The sequence below is a fragment of the Bubalus kerabau genome, chromosome 4 (assembly GCF_029407905.1).
Source record: "Bubalus kerabau isolate K-KA32 ecotype Philippines breed swamp buffalo chromosome 4, PCC_UOA_SB_1v2, whole genome shotgun sequence".
Taxonomy (NCBI): Eukaryota; Metazoa; Chordata; class Mammalia; order Artiodactyla; family Bovidae; genus Bubalus; species Bubalus kerabau.
In genome coordinates, this window is record NC_073627.1 from 14,720,942 (window position 1) to 14,740,555 (window position 19,614).

Genomic DNA, 19,614 nt, shown 5'->3' on the forward strand with positions numbered 1-19,614 from the left:
GGTTGCAAAGAGTCAGACATAACTGAAGTGACTTAGCACAATCACAAGCACACAAGCACAATGAGTATTACACTAATACAGTCATTCTCCACTGGAGGAGTTTCCCCCTCCAGGCCCATCTCCATATTTGGCAATGTGTGTGGGTGGGTGCGTGTGTGGGGTTGCCACTGATAATCAGTGTGTAAAGACCAGGGATGCTGCTAAGTCCTACAGTGATTGCCCCCCGTAAGGAATGATCTGCCACCAGATGTGGGTAGTGCCAAGGTCAAGAACTCTGAACTCATATGCATACATCTGCTAGTTTACTGTTGGGTACCCACAAGATCCCTCACACCAGGCTACACTTTCTGGAGGACACAACAGGACATGGTCTGTGTCCTCAGGAATCTCATCATTGTGTTAGGGAATTGGAGAACAAGGGAAGCACTTCAGTTACAGAAGATGATATTTTGTATGGAAAGGCCACCCTGGCAAACAAACAAGAATGAAAGTGAATAGTCCAGGGTTGTCTATAAAGAGTCTAGAATGGCTGTCTAGGAGACAGGACCTTAAGGCAGCCACAGACCTTAGATCTAGTGAGTAGGAAGGTGGAAAGAACCACAACATTTTACTTTAGAAGTACCAGGGATATTCTTGGAATAAAACATAAAGAGTCACAAAGTCTGTTGATACACTCTTCTTTCAGATCCTATTTACAGATGTGGATCAGAACCCTACAGATTTTTTTTTTTCTCACATGAACTGATAAGGAAACTAAAGGAAATCAGTCCTGAATATTCATTGGAAGGACTGATACTGAAGCTGAAACTCCAATACTCTGGCCACCTGACGTGAAGAACTGACTCATTTGAAAAGACCCTGATGCTGGGAAAGATTAAGGGCAAGAGGAGAACGGGGCCACAGAGGATGAGATAGTTGGATGGCATCACTGACTCAATGGACATGAGTTTGAGTAAACAATCCAGGAGACATAAGAGACTCGGGTTTGATCCCTGGGTCAGGAAGATCCCCTGGAGGAGGGCATGGCAATCCACTCCAGTATTCTTGCCTGGAGAATCCCATGGACGGGGAGGCCTGGCATGCTGCAGTCCATGGGGTCACGAAGAGTCATACACGACTGAGCGACTGAACTGAACTGAACTGATAAGAGGTTTCAGTGTCCGGGAGGTGTGAGTCAACAGAATTCTGGTGAAGGCAGAGGATTGAATAGCTCCTCAGATGCCTGAGATGCACACCTCCCCCATCTCGCATCTGAAATCCCCTGTCTTCAAAGGGTGTCACCGCCTGAGACTGTATGCTGTCATAGACATGTGTAGGCTTATATTTTTTTCCTTTTGGTAGTATCATTCACCACTGGTAACTTTACTCTCGGTTCCTCTTTTTGTCCTTTGCACCCCGTCCACACTTTAAAAAAAAAATTATAATTTTTTTTTTTTATTTGGCTGCGCTGGGTCTTAGTTGCAGCATGTGGAATCTAGTTCTACCCGAGATCGAACCTGGGCCCCCTGCATTAGGAGCACAGGGTCCTAACCACTGGACCACCAGGGAATCCCCATCCACACGTTTTAATATATGATAATCCCGTAAACTGTAGAGTGTACGTTGTTAGTGGAACATCGCTACCATCCTTAGTGATGGTAGCAACACCTTCAAGGTTCTTTGGAAATGAACCTTGCAGACTCCATTGGTTGAAACAGACAATTCTCGCCAGACTGTTGCTGCAAGGTGACCAGTAGATGGCGCCCTCCTCCTTTTGTGTGAGTGAGTTATGAATGAATACGCGCTCCCGTTGCCCTCCCCTCCCCCAAGCGCCGTTGGAGCGAAAACCCTTCGGTTCCCAAGTACTGCCTGAATCTTTTAAATCCATCATCTTTTCTTCTTCATTCGCTAATTCAGGCTCTCTCCATTTGTCTGCTTTAGAATTACAGTAATGCAATAACCTCTGGCCTCTGTCTAGTATCCTGTTCTAAGCCATTCAACACACTACCATCAGAGTCACTTTCCAAAAACACACATTGTCAGTGCCCTGCTGCCTGCTGGGGTCCTGAGGGAGCGGGTAGGAGAGGCTCTGTGAAGGCAGTGGCAGGAGCAGACGGATCCAGGTAAGTGGAGCCCCTCTCCAGACAAGAGATGTTTTTCATTTGGCTGGAGTAGGGCTGGAAAAGGATGGTGTGGCTCCATAGGAATGATAGATTCAGAGCCTTGATCCTTCCGCCAAGGAATTTCAGCTTGCTCAGTTAGACCACAGAGAGTCACTAAGGTTTTGATGGTGGCAGGATTACAGCTGTGTTTGAACAAGGGTAATGTGACCAGGCATGCGAACTGAGTGAAAAGGAAGAGTTCAGGGGAGAAGGCAGCTTAACAGAGAAGGAAAGGGCAGAAGCATATCTGTGGTTATTTACAGTTTGCCAGGTGCTGGAGAAGACTCTTGAGAGTCCCTTGGTCTGCAAGGAGATCCAACCAGTCAATCCTAAAGGAAATCAACCCTGAATATTCATTGGAAGGACTGATGCTGAAGCTCCAATACTTTGGCCACCTGATGCAAAGAGCCGACTCACTGGAAAAGACCCTGATGCTGGGAAAGATTGAGAGCAGGAGGAGAAGGGGGCCACAGAGGATGAGATGGTTGGATGGCATCACCGACTCAATGGACATGAGTTTGAGCAAACTCCGGGAGATGGTGAAGGACAGGGAACCCTGGTGTGCTGCAGTCCACCAACACCCCAGAGTCAGACACCGCTGAGTGACTGAACAACAACAGATGCAGAGAAGTAATTCTTCAACCATAATATTCATCAGTGAAATACTTAGTTATAGAATTGGTGTCAGGAACGGCTGGGAAGCCAGGAATATGTCCACGTATGCTGATGTCCTGTGTGAGTATGTGTATGTGGCTAGCCACTGCATCCCCCAGCTGCCTCCGGGAAGAGTTTTAGGTGCTATAAGTGAAGCCACTACACTTGTTTTAGTAAGAAGCAGGAAAAAGAATAACAGCTTGAGCTTCCTCTGCGTATCGCAGGCTTTCATGTGTTATTATTCAGCAGTACAGCATCAGATTTAGATTTTTCCACCTCGAGGAATTTGGTTTAGCTTTAATTAGTTGCTGTGAATCTTTCTGAGCCAATACTGGGAAGCATTTATCTAGAAAATAGTTTTTCCCTAGAATATAAGCTGGATAGAGGATGTCATTTTTCTATCAGCCTTTGTTATCATGTTCACATAGAAATTCTCTTCAGCCATCTGGATGATTTTAGCCACAGCCCACCATAGCAATTAATTACTTATTGCTCATAATTTTAAATACTGTAATATGGAAGCCATCTGCATTGCCATCCAAAGCCCTGTGAGGAGCTGCAGGATCTTAGAACACGAGTATTTTTTTCTTTTCCAAGAAAAGATGATGCTTGCAGGTTATTCTGCAAAGAGGCAACTGATGCATTTTTCATCCAGCACTTTTCAGAAAAACAAGCTTAAAAATACCAGACAAATGAAAAACAGACTTCAGCAGTTACATGCAGCTTCCTGAGTAACTGAAGAATGTGCCTCTTGTGGTTAAAATGAGGGATCTGTTTAATATGGATGAAATACCAACACTCCAGGCATTTTCATTGACATTTCATTGTGACTTTTTGAACTTGGGAGTGCTGACAGGAAAACCTATTCTTGCTGCTCTGCGAAGCCTGCAGTCAGACTGCAGAGCAGGGCCAGGAGAGGGAAAAGGCTATGTCCCGGTTCACGTTCCCCCTGGTTGTGTGTCTTTCCGTGTGGATTTCATTTTCATTTACCGTGTTGCACTTTGCAGTTTCTGCATTCCTGCTCTGAAACCAGTTAGGAAACCAGGCACGGGTTTGCTCTTTTGCGCCCAAATCCCGTTGCCTCTCCAGCGCTGGACTTGTTTACTGGACCAAAGTGAAAACGCTCTCGGGTGGGCATTTGTTTAAAAAAAAACAACCCACAAAAACCGTTTCTAAAGGTCAAGGGACACACTCCTGTACCTTGGACCCAGAAGCTACCCATAGTGGCTGGACAGAGCACCATGGCACCCGGGGTACATCTGAGAACAAGACTCAAAGGGTTTCAAGGAGCCAACGGGAGCCCCCTCTTTTCCGAACCTCCCCAGCGCCGGCCGGCCTATGCTCTCCGGGGCAGCCCCGCCGTCTGGCAGCAGCCCGGGAGAGACATGCTGTTTTGTTTAAATCCTCCACATTCTTTGCCATTTCCCCATTGGCCGGATGGGGCTACCCTCCCCGCCGCGACGGCTGCTGATGTCAGCTGCGCTCGCTCCTCCCGCACCCACCTCCCCGGCCCGAGGTACACCGCAGCTCGGCGCCGACTCTCCGGCCCCGGCGAGGTGGCTGCAAACTCGCGGGCACGCACGGCGCTCGGGGATCCGGACTCGGGGGAGGGGACGCGCGCGGAAGGCGCCAGCTTCCTCTCGCCCGCCCGCCCCTCTCAGGCGCGAGCCGAGGTCGGAGGAACCCGGGGCCCCAGCCCCGCAGAAGCCGAGCGGCCGCGGCGGTGGAGGCTTCCCTTTTCTCACCCAGCGAGACCCTGGAGCGCCTCGGCGACCGGCCCTAAAAAGAGAAGGAAATCTTGTTTACCGCCGGGGAGCACAGCCGTTCGAGCCTTTGTCTGAAAAGTCAGCATCTCTGGCTCTGGCTGCAATGTGTGCTCGGTGACATTCGCCTTGGGCAGACCGGCCGGAAAAGGGGGTGGGGGGGGAGTAGCCAGGTTAAGATCTGGTTTCAGAGGCGGATCGAGAGGGTGACTTTTGTGTATTCCGTGTAATTTTTGGAAACCTCGTGGGTTTTGTTTTTTTTTTTTCCCCTCCCTCGCCCGCCGACGGGCATGTCCTGATCTGGCTTCCGCTCCTGCTGCCCCGGGCTGCCGATCAGATTGGTTTCCAGTGGGTCTCCCTCCCTCCCTGACTTTGCAACACCGCGTTCCAGGCGGATCGACCTCGGCGAGGAAGGAGGCGGGGGAGCAGCGAACACCCGGACCCAAACCTTGACATGCTCTCGGGCGGAGAGGAGGAAGCCAGGAACTGAGCGCACCGCCCGGGGGGCTGCTTCGCCGACTGGCTCCAAGCACGGGGCTCCCGGCGCTCAGCTCTGCGCCTGGGCGGCAGCCTTGTTGATCTGGGGGAGCCCCCACCCCTGCCCCGCCCGCTTCCCGCCTCGGAGGTCCGTGGCCGGCAGGACCATGCTGCTGAAGGAGTACCGGATCTGCATGCCACTCACCGTGGACGAGGTAAGCGCCGCGCCGGGCCGGGCCTCGCCAGCTCCAGGTCCCAGGCTCCGAGGCGCCGCTTCCCCGCCACCGCCTCTCGCCAGCGGGTCCACTGCGGACGGCGGGGAAAACCCTGGTGGAACATTGCCTCCCAAACCGGGAGGCTGGAGGGGGAGGAAGAGGAGGGGAGTTGCTGCTTCCACTTGTCACCCCAGCAAGGAGAGTAACGTTGGGTGGGGCGGTGGACTGCAGGTGGGGTTCTTTGGGGGCATCCAGAATTCGGATCGCTGAGGATCTGAATGCGCCAAAGGGAGTTGGTCGTCCCCTTCCTCCAATTAAGAAAATGAAAAAAGCAAACCCAAGAGCTCCAAGCACACCCTGGTAGCGCAACCCTGGAGGGTGGGCATCCCGTTCCCTTCGTGGACCCGGGTTCCCTTCCCGCCCGCCGCTAGAAGGTTGGGGTAAGGGAGCAGTCCTTCGCCCTCGGGATTTGGAGGGCCCGGGTCCCGCTTGGGGGCATCTCGGAATCCTTGGGGAGCGGGGAAGTCCATTTGGACTCAGACCCCTTGCCATCGCCGCCAGCCTGGGCACCGCTCCAGCCACGCCCGTGCTTCGAGGCTCGGGAACCTGGCCTCGACCTTTCTCTAACCGCCTGGCTCGGAAACTTTGTGCGTGTCTTGTTTCTTGGGCCGCGGGGAAAGCGGTCTGCGGGCGAGCCGGGAGCGGCGGGGACTGCGGCGCGGCCACAGAGGGGCGCTGTAGCACGCGGGTGCCGGCCGGGCCCCCTGGCTCTCGGGTCCCCCAGCTGTAGGGCGAGGGGCGGGGGACTCTTCTTGGGCTCGTCCTCCACCGGCCGCTCAGGTTGCTTTCTCCGGATCCGCACCTCTCGTCCTCGCCAAGCGGCAAGCTCTATCATTCAGGAAACGATGACTCAGTGAGGATTATTCAGGCCCGGCTTCCCTTTATTCCCCCTCTGCCTCCCTACCTTTTTGGTGATTTCACAATTGCTTAGCGCCTGTCCAGGGACTGCGAGGGAGTTTGAAGCCAATCAGGGCAATTTGAAACTTAACTAGTGTGGTTTGGTGTGACAACACACGTGATACCGGCGACCCAAACCGTATTTATGTTTAAATACAGTGCCCTTAATCTCTCCGATATGTTCTTGAGCCACTGCTTTGGGGAAGGGGCAAGGTGCTTTGGGAGAGAAAAAGATTTTTAACTAAGAACGTGGTTGTGCTCCCAAGGGACTTGTCTGCATGTGTCATCTGGAGCAAGTGTTAAGACCCACAGTACAATCCAAGGCAAGATCAAAGTAGCTCCGCGTTTGCAAAATGTATCCGAGGGAGGCTGACTGCCAAAAAGAGATCAGCCCCCCCATCCAGTGAACACCCGAGCAACGCGGTTCTGTAACTTTGGAGGAGACAGCATTTAAGCAAGGTCCTTGAAGGATGGATGCCATGTGGGTAGGCAGACCGTGTAAATTCTGTGGAGAAGCAGCACCCGGCTCTGTGGACAATGGGGCAGCAAATGAATGAAACTGGTTAACCAAAGCAATTTTAGGAATTGTTGAGATCTTCCCACCCATGAGTCGCTAGGCTGGAGTAGTTCAGCTTGGAGGTGTGTCTGCTTCCACTCCATCTCCTCCTAATGACTTTATTTATTGAGAGGAGTTTGGGATCTCCGGGCAATGCTGGTATGGCATGAAATGCCCAGCAAGGCAGGTGATAGTCAAGAAAGTAACCAACTCTAGAATCATCTATACCACCTGCAACGTCTCTTTATTCTGGTTGGTTCCCTTTTCAGACTTTCTTGAATCCTCAGGCACCACCACTCTTTGTACACTTTTTTTTTTTTTTGTACTGAAATAACTACAGTTTTGGTGTGAAGTAATCTTATTTGAGTGGTATAGGTGGAGGCCCTTCTTTTCTTAATGGGCAAATGATTTGAGGCTAGGCCTGTAACATAATGTATAATTATAGCTTACTTAATGTATCATCCATTTGGACCAAAGCGTGATTCAGTATCTGAAAGGTCATATTCCAAAGTAGTTTTCTTCTTTGTTAGAGAAACAGGAGGGTGGTTTAGGTTGAGAGAGGGTTCCAAGTGGAAGGATTCAGATTAACCAAATCATGATGCGTGAGGACAGGAGGCCCAGCTTACCAGAGGTTAGACCCCTAAGGTCTGACCTGTAATGAACCCCACAATCTCCACCATCCACCTTAGCACTATGTCTTCCTAACCTTAACACTGAAAACTGGGGAAGCAACTGACGTGTCTTCAAAGAAGACAATTGTTGGGGTTTCCCTGGTGGTCCAGTGGTGAAGCATCCACCTGCCAGTGCAGGGGATACAGGTTCAATCCCTGGTCCGGGAAGATCCCACATGCTACAGAGCATCTAAGCCCACATGCCACAACTACTGAGTCAGCACTCTAGAGCCCACAGGCCTCAACTACTGAAGCTGGCTTGCCTAGAGCCAGTGTTTTACAAGAGAAGCCATCACAATGAGAAGCCCACGTACTTCAGGAAAGAGTAGCCCCCACTCTCCGCAATTAGAGAAAGCCCACCTGCAGCAATGAGGACCTAGTGCAGCCAAAAATAAATGAGTAAATATATTAGAAAAAATAAAAGAAGAAAATTGCCACCAACTTAATAGACTTTTGGAAGCCTCACTTTTGCTACAACTCTTTTCTTTTTAAAAAACAATTTTTGGCCTCATCTCACATGCCCTGGGACCTTTGTTCCCTGACCAGGAATTGAACCTGTGCCCTTTGCATCAGACAGGGGAATCTTAACCATTGGACTGCCAGGGAAGTCCCCTTGCTACAACTCTTGATTTGCTTTGGGCCGATTCAGCCTATGTTTTAGGACTTGTCTCTGTTCTAACCACCACAGTTAATTAGTAGCAATGTCCATACTTTAAAAAATTAGGCAAATGCCCCTGTTTTGGAAAGTCATCAGAAGAACCAACACTATATGTCTGTTCTTTTTCCCTGGCCTTATCTCATTTAACTTCTGGTAGAAGGGAGCGGAAGGTGGACTGGTGTGTTGCCCACATTTTACAGATGAGTGAACCAGGGTTCAGAAAGGCTAAGTAATGTGTGCCAGGCCACACAGCTAGTTACTAGCCAAGCTAAAACCAGACCATGGTTTAAAAAAAAAACAAAAAACCATTAGTATTTGTTTCTCCTTACTCAGCTTTTTGTCTGTTACTCATATTTAATCCAGCAAAAAGAAAACAAAAATTTCTTGAAAATTAGCACTTTGAACTAAATGAAAAACCAAAGGCCTTTTGAACAAGTATAGAGAATACTGGTTTCTACTGTTTCACTCACCTTATTTTGACTCATAAAATGTTCCCTAGTTCCAGGAAAGAAGAATAGCTCTAAGAGATCAAGCAAATAAAGCTGAATTACAGTCTAGCTCAGAGTGTTGGTGTTTTGTTTTTTAGACATTCATATTCAGAGTAAAGAACTATAAGAAGTAACATCCCATAGATTCATTTTAACTTAAAAAACCCACTTCATTGGAATATTCTCCTCATTTATGTTCAGTGTTGTTGTCTCTGAACTAAATATAAGCCTGTTGGAAAGTTCTAAACAGCAGAGGTCCCTAGGGGCCAATAGTTGCCTGTAAAGAGACAGTTGTCTTTGTGTTTATTTGAAACATTTGGTGATAGAGATTGTAGAATTTTAGACTTGGAAAGGCTGTTACAGATGGTCTAGAGTTGACCCATTTCATTTTGTGGAAAAGAAGACTGGCGCTTTAGAAGGTGCAGTCAGTCAGTTGCCCATCTCATAGCCAAGGTCAAGGTCCAGGCCAGAACTCGGAGCAAAGCTCTTTTTGTTACAAGCCAGGGATTCTCTCACTTCCCCCTCTGGGATTCCTTGTTGGAAGGAAATATCCCTAAACTGGATGCGTGAATCAGTCTGTAGTGGGAAAGGTGGGTTGGAGACTCAGACGTTGTCTCATTAGGGGAATTTTAGGAGTTTGTCAGCTGCCTGGAAAAGGGTCCAGCGGCTCTCTTTGAAGCTGCTTTTGTATCATAAGCCCACTGGTTTTCCTTAGATTGCATTTTTATTTGAATGTGTGACTTGATGGAGATTACGGTGGAGTTCAAGGCCTTCCCTCTGAAGCCACTCCTGGATGCTGCCACTGATCCCAGCATCTGACATGGATCCCCATCTTCAGGACTCCATGGAACACAGTCTGATCACTCCTCCCTGACAGGTCCTTATCAGTAAGATAAGCATTTTCCAAGAGCTAAGCACATCCCAGTATGATCTAAAGCGGGAATCTTTTTAAGTTCATTGCTCATGTTGGTGTTAACACTTCCTGTTCTGACTGCATCAGCATTAATGTCTGGGATTCATTTGTGGTCTTCAGGGATTTGATGCGCAATGAAAAACTCCCCCTCCATGAATTTGAGCAAACTCTGGGAGATAGTGGAGGACAGGGAAGCCTGGCGTGTTGCAGTCCCTGGGGTCACAAAGAGTAGGACACGACTTGCTGCTAAGCTGCTGCTAAGTGACTTCAGTCGTGTCCGACTCTGTGTGATCCCATAGACGGCAGCCCACCAGGCTCCCCCGTCCCTGGGATTCTCCAGGCAAGAACATGGAGTGGGTTGCCATTTCCTTCTCCAATGCATGAAAGTGAAAAGTGAAAGTGAAGTCGCTCAGTCGTGTCCGACTCTTAGCAACCCCATGGACTGTAGCCCACCAGGCTCCTCCGTCCATGGGGTTTTCCAGGCAAGAGTACTGGAGTGGGGTGCCATTGCCTTCTCCGGGACACGACTTAGCGAGACTGAACAACAACAAACCCTCCAAGAAAGAAGAAAGAGAGACAGAGAGAGGGGGGAGAAAAGCACTCAGCTTTTTAACAGAATATCATTGTGTTCTTTGTCCTGGCAGGGAGCCAGTGCACTTTATCCAGGCTCCCCCAAGTCCCTGGAGAATCTTCTTGCGCACATTTCTGAGAACAGATTTGGGATCCGGGTGGTGCCGTCTCTGGAATGACATAAATGAAGATGCCAAAATGACCAGCAGTGCTCCTTTCGCTCCGTTTTAAAGGATTTTTGTGAAATGCATCTGCAAACCTATTGGGGCAGAAATTCTTTAAGAAAAGAGGTTTTAAGTGCGATATTTTCATCGACACTTTGTCTTCTATACAAGGTGGTACCCTGAAGTGTAAAGGAGAAAGACCCCCTGGATTAATCTCATAGACCTTCTCCAAGGTTCCTCATAAACATAATTTTGGAAAAAAATATTTTTTAAGAATGAGCACTATTTTGACTTTTTTTTCCCCCCTGTTAGCTTCATTGGGAGGGACCCAGGCCAGGGTCGATTTCTGGGCTATCTTGGTAGCTTCTCTTGCCTGATTCACAGTTCGGGAATCGTGTTGCTAGTGGCTTCCCGTGGGTGCATACCTAGTCGCTCAGTTGTGTCTGACTGTTTGCGACCCCACGGACTGTAACCCACCAGGCTCCTCCTCTGTCCATGGGATTCTACAGACAAGAATACTGGAGTGGCTAGCCATTTCCTTCTCCAGGGGATCTTCCCTACCCTGGGATCAAACCCATCTCCTGCATTAGCAGGCAGATTCTTTACTGTCTGAGCTACCATGGCGGCCCAGCTGTCTCCTGAAGCTCCCTTCTTGGTTGTGAGGGTCACCCAGGAAGTGGGGGGGAGGTGGTTAATGGATCAGTGCAAACCTTTTTCACCACTAATGGAACAGGCGACTGGAGCAGATGCTCTCTTCCTGGTTGGTCAGTGAAAGTGATTTTCTGGAGAAAGAACCCTGCATTTTCCCTGTGATTTGAGTGTGAATGCCTCCTATGAAACAGATTCTGGGCCTTGAAAGAAAAAAAAATAGCATGCTATTGTTAACAAAACCCTATTTAAAAGTGGGTAGTAATTAACTTTTACTGTTCATTACAAAGGCATGGGGCGAATTCCGAAGGCTCTTAAAAATCAACTTCAGAACCCTGTGTCTGATTGAGTATAACTGATATTAAGAGAAAGGGAGGCATCTTCATTTCAGAAGCCTCTCATTTCAGGTGAATGGAGAATACTATTTTTTATAAGTATTTTTTTTAAAAAAATAGTCTATTTTCAATACTTCCTTGCTCCAGAGTGTCAATCAGGGAAGTGTTTATGTACACGTGTGTATGTGTACACGTGTGTATGTGTACACGTGTGTGTGTGTGTGTGTGTGTGTGTGTGTGTGTGTGTGTAGGGTGGAGGGCTCACAAAGATGGTTTTTTAAAAAAATATAAAAGTGTGTGCACAGTGACAGGCAGTAAATGTGTTTTTCAGGGGTGGCAATTACTGGAAAAGTACGTCGAGCTTCATTGCTTTAGGTGCCTGAGTAAGGACACAGGTGTCCTGGCTAGCCTTTCTGGGCTCTGCCCTGCTTTCTGTTGCCTGGAGGTCTGTGTAGTCAAGTAACTCAGAACATTTTTTTGAAAACTATCTAACACTTCTGCCTCTGTTCAGAGAAAAAGACAGATACAGAAAACAGCTGATTCGTAGCAGGAAGTCCGGAAGGTTTTACAAATCTTTAGCAAATTCAGCTCACTGGGAGATGAAAAAAAAAGAATTTCAGATTGCAGATGGCCAACTGTCTGGCCTTTGTGTCTTGTGCTTGAAATCAGGAATTATATTGTATTCCTAAGTGGAGATTTTTTGTAGGCTACAGGGCAGACGGAGTCCAAGTATGCTGTAGGTATTAAAACTGGAAGACAGTTTGTATCTGGAAAACGTAAAGTTTGAAAAAATTATCTTGGAAGTTTGATTTTTAATACTGTCCACCCTCCAACTTAGGCTTCCCATGTGGTTCGGTGGTAAAGAATCCACCTGCTAATGCGGGAACCCCTGGAGATTTGAGTTTGATCCCTGAGTAGGGAAGATCCCCTGGAGGAGGAAATGGCAACCCAGTCCAGTATTCTTGCCTGGATAATCCCATGGACAGAGGAGCCTGGAGGGATACAGTCCATGGGTTCACAAAGAGTTGGACACAACTAAGCGACTGAGCACATACACACCCTCCAACTTAGAAAAACTTGAAAAGAAAGCCGCTCAGTCGTGTCTGACTGTTTGCAACCCCATGGACTGTAGCCTGCCAGGCTCCTCTGTCCATGGAATTCTCCAGGCCAGAATACTGCAGTGGGTAGCTGTTCCCTTCTGCAGGGGATCTTCCCAACCCAGGGACTGAACCCAGGTTTCTTGCATTGCAGGCGGATTCTTTGCCATCTGAGCCACCAGGGAAGCCTGACAAAAACTTATTAACAATTTATACAAACAGGAGCTCAGGGGCGCACACCTCCAGGGGGCGCACTTTCCATGGAACCTAATGGGTATAGTGCAATGTGATGGCCCTGCAACTGACCAACTCCCTTTGTTAGTCCTCTCAGACTCCTCAGACCCTGTTGCCGTCACGTGTTAACACTTGAGAGGTTATGGTGGTCTTGCAGGTTTACAAGTGGGCATGTTACCTCCTTAGAGATGTCTTTCCTGTCCACTCCATATAAAATAGTTCTCCCCTCTCATTCGCTATCTTCACACATATTTCCTTTGTAGTGTTTATCTTTTTGCTTTTGCATTTATCTTAATCTGTACTTATTTCTTTACTTCTTTGTCATCCATCTCCATCACTGTCTTTTCAACATATGATCCACAGAAGAAAATACTGACAAGATCTTTTAACTTATTTTTCTTTTAATTTTAAAAATATTTGATTATTTTATTTATTTGGCTGTGCTGGCTCTTAGTTGCAACACTCGGGATCTTTGATCTTTGTTGTGGCATGCGGAATCTTTAGTTGCAGCAGGTGGGATCTAGTTCCCTGACCAGGGATTGAACTCAGGCCCCCTGCTTTGGGAGTGCAGAGTCTTAGCCACTGGACCACCAGGGAAATCCCTTATTTTTCTTTCATGTAAAGTCTTTGAAATCTGGTGTGTGTTTTCCATTAGCAGCACATTTCAGTCCGCACTAGCCACTTTACAGCGCTCAAAGGCCATATATGGCGCGTGGCTGGCATATTGGATAGGGCAACGTTGGTGCTTAAACCTTGGGTCTGGCACACAGCAAATGCTTGCTGCATGCATAGATGAAAGAAGCTGAGAAAAATAGGAACCTTTTAGGAAATCTGACCCTCGATGTTTACCTTCGCACTTTTTTTTTTTTCCCACTTCAGTTTTATACCTCTTGAAATGTTGCAAACTAGAGATTCCTTTTTATTAAAAAAACTTCCTCATTTTAAAATTCCACAGCAATGCCTCTTAGAAATTTGAGGCTGGTCATTCCTGGGAGTTAATGTAATCTGTCTGCCTTCCTCCTAATTCTTGGAGGAGTGTATACTCAGTATCTATTGCTGTGCAACAAATTTTTACAAACTCTGTGGCTTCGAACAATGCCCACTTATTATCTCACAGTCTTTGTGGGTCATAAGACCGTGTGACTGGATTCTCTGCTGAGGGTCTCACAGGGTTGATATCAAGCTGCGTTTTCTCCTGGAACCTGGAGTACTCTTCCAAGGTCACATGGTAGTTGGCAGAATTCAGTTCCTTGTGACTGCAAGACTAAGTCCTCGCTTTCTTGCTGCCCATCAGTTAGGAGCCAGCTCTTAAAGGCCACCTGCTATTTCCTGACATGGGGCCCCCTCCACATTGTGGGTGTCTGCCCCTTCAAGGCCAACAGAAGAGTATTTACTGCAACTTTGAATCTCTGACTTCTTGTCTCTGACATCTACTCTTTTTTAGAAAGACTGTCCCGATAAGGTCAGACCCACCGCCATTCAAGGGGGAAGGAATTGTGCATATACAGGGTGTATACACCAAGGAATAGGAACCTTAGGGACCATTCTGCCTACCATAGGGAAATGAGCTGAATTAAAAGTTTCTGTTGGCAGATTCACAGACTTAGAGAATGAATTTATGCTTAGAGAATGAATTTATGCTTGCTAGAGTCGGGGGAAGGATTGGCATAAGGGATAGTTAGGGAGTTTGGGATGGACAGGTACACACTGGTATTTTTTAAATGGATAACCAACAAGGACCTACTGTATACACAGGGAACTCTACTCAATGTTATTTGGCAGCCTGGATGGGACAGGAGTTTGGAAGAGAATGGATACATGCATATGTATGGCTGAATTCCTTTGCTGTCCACCTGAAACAGCATTGTTAATCAGCCATGCATGCGTGTTATGTCTCTTCAGTCGTGTCCGACTCTACGACCTATGGACTGTAGCGCACTAGGCTCCTCTGTCCATGGGATTCTCGGGGCAGGATTACTGGAGTGGATTGCCACGCCCTTCTCCATGGGATCTTCCTGACCCAGGGATCAAATCTGCGTCTCCTGCGGCTCCTCTTTGCAAGCGGATTCTATACCGTTGAGCCACCAGGGAAGCCCTTCATCAGTCATACTCCAATACTCCAATATGAAATAAAAAATTTAAAAAATAGTTTCTGTTGGAGGAAAGTAGCCATTTTTCATACCTGGGAAACTTAGAAATCTGGAAGGTTCAGGTTGGCACTGGGGCCGCATAGAAGTGTTGCTATCACAAACACTTACTGAACTCCTGCTCTGCCAGGTGCTTGGCCAGATGTCAGACCAGGTGCCCAGGATAGAGGAGCAAGCAAAGCAGACACGATCCCTACCCTCTTAGAGCTTATGGTCCAGAGAACATTGGAGAGGTTTCCTTGCCATCTTAAAATAGATATTGGTGATGGTTGCACAACTCTGTGTGAATATTAAATACATTAAAAACCATTGAGTTGATACATAAAATACATCTCAATGAAGCCATTTTTTAAAAGAGATATCTATGGATTTTTCCAGCAGAATAGACGTCTATGTTCAGAGAGAGAGAGAGACATTGATAGCATGGAAATTGAATTATGAATGTGTACAGTGAAAAGTTATGGTCCCTGTCTACACGATGACTCTGGTTATCCTGAATTTAGATACCTTTCCAAAGGAGACTGTTCTCTTCTGCAGCAGGGTCGGGGGAAACCTGCCAGGTGTGGACTAGAATGACCACAATTTAGGTCAGAATTTTATTCTTATGGGAAAAAATAGTAATCACGACTTGAGTAGCAGCAGGTCTTTAGGGTACCAAGGGCTAATCATCGACATACTTCATGATCTTCAGGAACAGCCACTCTGCCCCTAAGGGGGGACAGAGGCTGGCATCGGCCATCATGAACGGAAGGAACAATAAGTACCAGGTGGCCTCTTGGGCTGTGGCTCCAAGTGCGTTCCTCTACTTTCTCTGCACGTTGGGTGGAAAATGACGTGTTGGCAGAATGAATCCCGGACCATGCATTCTGGAGGAGATGGTTCTAGATGGGAGTTGAGTCCTCTGCTTTATTCATCTCTGGCAGATGTCCTTAAGACTTTCCATCCTGGGCTTCATTATAAAACAGGCTAAATGGTTGTTTAAACTATGTCTCCGTAGTCTCTGTCGTGCCACGTGAGGCTGGGCAAGTCTTTCAAGATGACAGAGAGTTAGAAGGAACCCCTTTCTGCCCAAGACACACTAGCTTTACCCATGACAGAGAAAGGAGTCGAGGGTCACCAGCCACTTCCTGGCTTATGGCCTGAGCAACATTATACAGTACTGTTTGTTGATTCAGAAACACGAAAGCCGGAGCTCACCAAGATTTTGACATCAAGTATAAAGTGAGTCATTTTTTCATTTCCCAGCACGCTGACAAAAGGCGCCAGCTATTAAAACTCCTTTTTAGACTTTAGTGGAAGTCGACTCATCCATCTCAACAAGTTAGCTAACATAAGTTCTTGATCAGATTTACCTAAGAGTTCTTCACTTTAAAAAAATAATTTTTTTTTTTTTTTTGCTTCTTTTAAGTTTGGGTGAAGCATGGCCTTCTAGAATTCCTGTTGTTCCTGAGCAAAGAGAAAACATCATCATCCTTTAATTTCTTTAGAATTAATCTGACAATCTTCAGGGTGTTGTTTCTTTCCCAGAATGAATCATCTAGAGAAGTAAGATTGGCCAAACAAATGTAATTTGATGACAACCTGTAAGAATGCCGTTTAAGCACTTAATTTCAGCAATTAATCTCCAAAGGCTGCTCCCCACCCCATGTCACCTACACATGCACACGTGCACACACACACATGCACACACACAGAGTTTAGGTCTGATTATACTTGCTGTATTAAGGTCAGATCCAGGTGTTTCTGAGCATTAGTTTGTGTATTTTTACACTCCAATTAACTGATCTGTGTATTTATTCAGAAGTAAATGTACCAACTAGGGAAAGAGAAGTCACCATGAACTTGTATGCTAATATAATTAAGGTGGGGCTTCCCAGGTGGCTTTGGTGGTAAAGAATCGGCCTCTCGATGTAGGAGACTCAGGTTCAATCCCTGGAATGGGGAGATTCTTTGGACTAGAGGATGGCAACCCATTCCAGTATTCTTGCCTGGAGAATTCCATGGACAGAGGAGAATGGTGAGCTACAGTCCATAGGGTCGCAAAGAGTCAGACACGACTGAAGCGACTTAGCACAGACGCGTAATTAAGTTATTGAAGCTTTCAAATGCTTTGGGGTCTTATTTGCTGGATTATCTAGAGTTCTCCAAAGCTCTCCAATATTTTCTAGTTTTAATCATCATGATGGGATTTAATAATACTTACTTATTCTTAAAGTGGCCAAGTTTCACTTATCTTTTGACTCTTACGAGAGTGTTTCCAACTGGTGTAGACGGTTTATAGAGATGGTGGTAGGGCCTCTTAATGAATATTGTGCTTATGCTTCCTGAAAAGTATCATGGAGGACTGAAGAGTCCCTAGAAAGTGCAGAATTGCACTGTTCACTTTGCCTATCTGAGCCATCTCCGTCTTCATATCTTAGACAGATTGTGAAAGTTGCTTGTCCTGACCTCTCAATTGCAGCAGTGAGGAGCTGGGCAGTCACTCTGTGTCACAAGATCTTGGCTGAATGTGGCCTGGCAGTCACCTTGCTTTTACGTACGTAATAAAATAGCACTCTGTGCCTTGGCAATGCATATCCCATGAAACCTTTCGTGTGGAAAGTAAGAGGTTTAAAAAGTCAGTTTCAGTTTTGTATGCTTGGATTGCTCACAGTCACATTCCACATGCAAGGGAGGCAAAGAGAGAAATTACATTTATCAAGTGCTTTCTTGCTTTAGTCCTTGTAATGGTCCTGTGAGTTGGATATTATCATCCCATTTTACAGATGTGGATTATGGATGCTTGCATGGCTAGTCAGTGGCAGACCTGGATCCAAGCCCACGCTGGTCAGACATGCAGAGCCCAGAGTCTTTGCTTTCCCAGTTCTGCCTTCTCCAGAATCCCAAAGCTGGAAGGAGCATTGGAGGTTATTTAGTTCTATCCCAATAAGCGCGCGCACGCACACACACACACATAAACACATTTCTTAAAGATTAAATAACTTGTTCAGGATTAACAAAGGAAATAATTGGGGTAAGGTAGTTTTCTTGTTCCAGATGAGCTAACAGAGTGATCCGTAAGTTTTATCTCCTACTGAACAATCAACTTTACCCAAGTATTAAACCAAGCAACATTCTCCAGTTTAACTTTGATAAATGAATCACACTCCTCTTTGAAAATAACTTTTATAGTTCATGCTCTAAAAAGAGAACCACCCCTACACTTTCAGAAATTATTCCTTTTAATGGCAGTGGCAACCTTTGGCTTTTCATAGACATCAGCAGCAGAGATGTTCACTGATGGGCTCCTGTGGGTTTCTCAAAATTAGTGTCTGGAAATAACAGTGGGAACAGACAAGAGCCACCATGCTTTTGGCACATTTCATTGAACACCTAAAACCCTTCACATGGAGGTAACCAAATCAGGGACTATGAAAAATGATCGAAATGTGTTGTTTGGTATACTTTCCCTGCCTGCTGAGATGGCTGCTCCTTGGACACTTGTGTCTCGCCTTTGCCAACATTGCCTCGGAGGCAGTTTACAAACCACATACACAAATTCATGTTGTTACTCTAGTGTCACACCTCCTGTGGGGGCTCAAATGAATTTTCTAACTTGAGAAGATTGTTTTTTTTAACAATGGAGCTCTAAAATATTCTTTTCAAAATTAAAAATTGTCCTCCAGAGACACTTACCATCATCAAAATAATGGGAAAAAAAAAATGCAAACAGACCTATGTTCCACAGCAGAGATTCAAGCATGTTTCACTCTATATCGACACCAGGGAAATAAACATGGAATGCCCTAAAATGAACCACTTGAAGGGGACCCCACTTAATTGGGGGCTTCCCTGGTAGATCAGCAGGTTAAGAATCCGCCTGCAATGTAGGAGACCCCAGTTTGCGAAAATCCCATGGAGAAGAGATAGGCTACCCACTCCAGTATTCTTGGGCTTCCCTAATGGCTCAGATGGTAAAGAACCCACCTGCAATGCAGGAGACCTGGGTTCGATCCCTGGGTTGGGAAGATCCCCTAGAGGAGGGCATGGCAACCCACTCCAGTATTCTTGCCTGGAGAACCCCCATGGACAGAGGAGCCTGGCAGGCTATGGTCCATAGGGTCACAAAGAGTCGGACACAACTCAGTGACTCAGCACAGCACAGCACCACTTAACTGGATGTGTACACTCAGGTCAATCTTTTTAAAATAATTTTGTTTAAATTATGATATAACATGCATTACATAAAATTTGCCATCTTTGACCATTTTATTTAAGTGTAGAGTATGACGGCATTAAGTGCAGTCACCCTGTAGCCCAACCATCACCACCATTCATCTTCAGAACTGTTCATCTTGTGAAACTGACACTGTGTACCTATAAACAATAACTCTCCATCCACCTCTCCCCAGCCCATGGCAACCACCTTTCTTCTTTCTGTTTATGTGCTCACTACTCCAGGGATTTGGTCAGCATTTTTTTTTTTCTTTCCTTTAAAGCATTGGTTATATTACTTTGTCATTAAACTCACATATCATTTCCTGAAACAAACTCAATAAAACTTGAATTAACGGAAGCTAACTGGAATTTTTTTTGGAATTCTGCTTTCTAAGGAGGAAAGGAGGAAAATGACAAGATGGACCTGTGTCCATATTTGGGGTGGCATTAATGACTTGATTAGTGACCTATACCTTTGCAGCAACATCTGAAGGGCTTGACAGTTTTAATTCAGGAGTCCTCCTATACTGTAACTTAACAGAGAAATCACATTTTTTGTTTGAAATACTTGCTATGGAAGAAAAAAGTACCGGCATATTCTAGAAGTATTTGCAACAGAGTTGGCACTGACAAGTATTCTATTAAAATAGAAGATAGAATAGTTGACTAATAATAATGCTTTATTCCTATACCAGGTGGAAACAGACCTGAATTGGACACTTTTTCTAA